This window comes from Pteropus vampyrus, unplaced genomic scaffold (genome assembly GCF_000151845.1).
Source record: "Pteropus vampyrus isolate Shadow unplaced genomic scaffold, Pvam_2.0 Scaffold408, whole genome shotgun sequence".
In the NCBI taxonomy this organism is placed as follows: domain Eukaryota; kingdom Metazoa; phylum Chordata; class Mammalia; order Chiroptera; family Pteropodidae; genus Pteropus; species Pteropus vampyrus.
In genome coordinates, this window is record NW_011889189.1 from 252,098 (window position 1) to 257,483 (window position 5,386).

The following is a 5,386-nucleotide window of genomic DNA, read 5'->3' on the forward strand; positions in this document are numbered from 1 at the left end:
GAGATATGGGAACAGTGACGAAGCATAAAACAGATTGGGAGAGACGAGAATTCTCCCATTTCTGCACAGTACTTCCTTCTCTCAGTGCCACGAAGGCTCAGTCTTGTACATCTCAGTATTATCTAGAGTAGTTGTATCAGAGCAGCAGCAGAGACCACAGTGTTCAACAGGAGACCAACATTTGCAGCGAATACAGCAGTACCCGGTATCGGCCTGGTGGGAAACTGTGACTGTCACTTGTGGAACCAGCTTGTAAGGGCATGTGAAGCAATCCTGGGTACGACTGGGGATGTTTGACAGGCAATTCCCAGGGTATTGAGTAGTATACTACTTGAGCAGGTTGGGACAAAACCTAAAACAATTTTTGTCATTATCATTCATGTGGCCCCTTTTGTACCCATGGCTAGTGAGACACGAGGAACCTTAGGTTATATAGTAAATGCAATGAAATATGAATGTTATGACAGAGCTTAGTATTATGAAAACACAGAACAGAAAATATTTGAACTAGATCTTGATAAGTAGCCGATAAAATAAAGAGAATCCTTTAAAGAAAAAATGTTGCAAAGGCATAAACTCTGGATTACATATTTCAAGTTGAATTTTAAATTTTGACTTGAAAGAGCCAAATTATCAATATTTTCAAGACTAAATTGTAAACTCAATGACAGAGAAAATATGTTTAAAAGGTACATTTTACATATATAAACCTGAATTTCTCACCTCAAAAAGAAATTTATAGCAGTAGCATTTCATGCTTTGCAAACTCAAATTCTGTTAATAAAATGATTCTTCAATTACATCCTTTAGTAGTGTCTATTTCTATATCATGTATGTATGTGTGCATTCATTCCGTGCAAGTTTACCAATAAATATAGTCTTCCGTTTTTCCCCCAAATGTTATATATTACCTTTATACTTTATCAATTAATGTTTAACCAATAATTGATTTAAATAAAAGGCAATAAATACATAACTCTTTAAAAATGTAATTTCTTGCTTGTAAATTATTCACCTCCATTTTCAGTTTCTAATCATCAACCAAGTCCAGTTAGAACAGTTTGAAGGAATGAATACTTAAGGTTCCTCATGTTTAGGTGGATGTTTGAAAGTGATAGAAGAAATATCTCTAAGCAGTTTGTGCACTATATCTGATAAGGAATATGATGTAGATAAAAAAAAAATGCTTTGGCTTGTTTATGTGGGTTGTTGTCTTAAAATTTTTTGTTTCTTTGATTAAAAAGTCAAAGTACAATATATCCTAGAGAAGTGAGGCATTGCCAAGTTTAAAAAGTTCTAAAAGAGTTTTCTTTTGATTTCTTATATCTTTGTTAATCTTTTATATGGAGTGTCATAGTCCTTTATTTGTTTACTATAAGTGTTACAACATTATCTAGTATGTAATAAAACAAATTATCCCTTAAATTACATTATTGAAAATTTTCCTTGAGTTATTAAATCACCCTGTTACATTGAAATGAAGAATTTTCTTTTCTAAGAAGTTATGTGACTTTAACACTAGCTGATACGAAATATTCAACAGCATAAATATTTGTCTCTTGGGCAAGACCGGTGGTCCATTATATTCAGTGTTCCATCTTTGACATTGACATTTGCTGTTGTTTTGTAGCCAGCTACTACTACTCCATGGCTCTTCATGACACCGTAATTCAAGGTAGGATATGTGTGGAAGATGAGGACAATAACAGCTCCCATATCCCATGATCTTCTTACCAAGTGGCTTTGACATTCCTCTCGTTAATAGGTAAGGTCTATGTGTATTTCCCTTGAATCTGAGCAGGCTTATGAATACAGTGGAATCAATGAGACTTCTGAGGCTAGGTTTTTAAAAGGCCACATACATTTTTCCTGTTTCTTTGGGATTCTCACTCTTAGAATGCAGTTACCAGAATGTGAGGACATCCAAACAGCCACATTGAGAGGTACAGCTGAGATTTTGGCTGGCAGCTAGCATCTACACACCAATCATGTGAGTAAATGAGCCTTCAGACAATTTAATCTACCACTCTCAAGTCATTGCCAAACTTTGAGCCTTCTCAGCTAAGAACTTAGACATGGAGCAACGTCAAGTCATTCCCTCTGACCCCTTTTAAAACTGCTAAGCCACAGAAAACATAAGCATGAGAAAATGTTTTATCCCACTAAATCTGAGATTGTTTATTGTGCAGCTATAGTAACTGGGACAATATGTTATCCCTATAATTCTATTTTTTCTTTACTAACTCATGACCAAACAGCATTAATATACATTAACACTTTCCCATTGTTCGAATTTTTGGTTCCTATGATATATACTAAAAGCTGTTTTATTTGATTTGACCTAAATTTTTTATTACAGCCATGATCAAATGTTGCAATAATCTTAAGTAAGAATAATGCAAGCAGAGAGAAGTGCAAGCACAAAAATCCTGAGGTGGACATGAGTCTAGAGTGTTTGAGGAACCGGAAATGGGCCAGCGTGGGTGGCAGGTTGTAGGAGAAGAGCAGTAAGGCTATATCAGAGACCTCTGTCATACAAAGCAACACAGGCCATAATGAAGAGTCCTGATTTTACTCTAAGCACTCCAGAAGGTTTTACGCGGTCAAGTCACCTGCTCTGGTTCACATCTTATGAGATCACTGCAGCATGAATGATTCGTAGACTTTGGTGGAAGCAGAAAAAAAATCAGAGCTAATGCAGAAGCACAGATACAAGATGAGGGGGCTTGAGTGGGGGTGGTAGCAGCAGAACTAGAGCAAAAAAAGATATATCGGGAGTATATTTCAGAGATAGGAATTACAAGAATATGACATAATTCGCGACTAGCTTTGAGACAAGGAAATGAATTAAGGATTACATCTAGATGTGTAGCTGGAATAACTGAATGGATTAGGAGGAAAGTAATCAAATTGGGGAAAGAGTATGACAAAAGAAAAGATTTGACATAAGTGTAATCGAGAGTTAAGTTTAACATATTTTTGGCAATTCTGATTTTAAATCCTAATGAAAACAACCAGGCAAATAGACTCAGAAGCATTATAGTGCAAACTAGTAGTTTAATCTGATCAAAATCCAGTCCATGCAAAGAGAAGAAAATATGCTTTTTAATGTAATAATCATTTTAGACTAGGTGCAGTTTTCCAGATAGGCTATATTTCTTGTTCTAGTTTCTCTATCTAAAAAATGTAAGTTTGATGAGTAGGCCAAATTAATTCAAAGTGCTATTGTTATTCAGTATTTTTATCTGTTGCATGCATCAGCTTTCATCAACTGGACTTCCTTCCTCTACAGCACAGTGATAGAATGAATAAGAGCTATATAATGTGCAACAATCTTACAAAAATATAAATGAGAATGTGGCAAGGCTGATTAACTATCACAAGACTTTAGTAGATTGAGAACGCTCTGGGGAAGGAGTATTTATAGTTGCTAAGGTTAGAAACCCTGGCCAGGTTATAAAATTATAAACAGTGAGGAGCTTTTTTTCAGTATTTTTGAATAGAATATGGGTAACTCATAGGCAGGAACCTCCCCTCTAAAGAATTTTATTCTTGGCATCCTTTTGTTGGAAAAACTAGGTACTTAGGGGTGTGTCCTTACAAATACTAAAATCTTCCTTTCGTGGAAAGTTTTGTAGTACTATTTGGAAATTACCCTTAGGTGGGGAAAATATATATTTATATATATTTCTCTATATATTTTGTTTTGTCAAACAAAAACTAATAATGCTGCAGTGATTCAACTGAGTACTGCTTTCTCTTTCTACAAACACAATTGTCGCACTTTGTCAAAGAGGAAGGTGTTTAAGGTCACTCTTTCTTTATGTGGTTTAATTGTTATGTAACAGAACGCATTCACTCTTAACAACTGATATACAAACAGTGCTCTCAGATAGATTGTTACATGATATATAGTGTATTAGAAATGGTCCTGCTATTGATTGCTTTTAAGCAAACTAGTTATTCCAACTTGGACTCATGTGTTTTGTACGTGTGTGCGTGCTCATACATGTGTGCATGCAGGAAAATACACAAGCATACAAAAATAGTGTGTTTTTTAGTCATCAAATACAACATGACCACATAACTGTTGAGTTAAAAGCATTTTTCTCTAGCCCCATCTCTCTTACCACTCACTTTAGTTACCCCCACTAAATTATTGCAGGTAGAAAACTATATCTGTCTTAGTATTTAGCTTAGTTTTGGACTTAGCACATACTAGGAACTAAACATTGGTCAATTGAATGCAATTGCTTCTTCTAACTGCAACCTCTTTCTTTTTCATTCCTTCACACATTTCATTCATTATTTATCCCTGGTTTTTAGGCAACATCCTTCTTACTCTATTGAAACTATTTACATCTAACAAAAGTGAACAATAATCATTTGTTTGCCTAATTCCATTGCTTCTTATTAGCCCTCATCCTGTGTGACCTCTTAGTAATATTTAACAGAGTTCTTCACACCTCACATTTGAAATTCCTTTTTCCTTTGAAATTCCTTTGTTTTTTGTCAACCTACATCACATTTTTCCTCTTCCTATCAACAAAATCCCTCCTTCATTGTATTTACCACTAAATTTGAGTCTACAGCCATGCCTCCCTGAACAGGCCCGATCTCGTCTGATCTCGGAAGCTAAGCAGGGTTGGGCCTGGTTAGTACTTGGATAGGAGTCTACCTAGGAAGACCAGGTCTATAGTCGTGTACAAAAAAAAAAATTGATAGTTGTGAAGGTTTTGCCCTCATGCCTTATCTTTTCACTGTACTCTCTTGCTAGACATTATAATCTTGTCTTAGGGCTTCAGCTCCCAAATCTATGTTGATGATGTCTAAATCTATACACAAGTCTTAACATTTTTTTCTGAATATTTTTCTTTGCATATTAGTTTAAAAACCACTTTAGCTTAAAAAATCAAAAAACAACAGAAATGGGCTCTGACTAGCTTAAGCAAAATTGAAATAAGAGAAGCTTATTGGAGTGATTACTGGAGAATTCCAGGGAAGCTAAGAGACAGAATGTATGGCCACCACAAGGGGCCAAAGTCCTGAGAGGAACTCAGGAAATATTCCTCCCTCATGTCTCACACCTGGACTCCTCTCCGAGTTTGTATATGTCTTCTCTTATCCTAGAAACTAGCTTTTTGTACTCTTTAGCCCACATTGGAATGTGACAACAAATTGTCACCAAGTTTATGTATCTGCAGATTTAGATGTCCAAAGAGAGATTTACTTTGCTTTCTCTGTTGTTATATTAATAATATGAGGCAAGGACTCTTAGCGGCCCATCCCAGGAAAATATTACCCCCAAGTAGTCCATTCTGGCCACAGTAAAGTGTCTATTGTACAAGTGATGGCTGCCTCAAAACCATGTGAAATAAAAAGAGAT

General features: G+C 35.6%; 1 pseudogene; it reads left to right on the forward strand.

Annotated features, from left to right (window-relative positions):
- The first annotated feature begins 4,584 nt into the window (after positions 1–4,584).
- On the forward strand, positions 4,585–4,702 carry LOC111731915 (annotated as a pseudogene).
- The last annotated feature ends 684 nt before the right edge of the window (positions 4,703–5,386 follow it).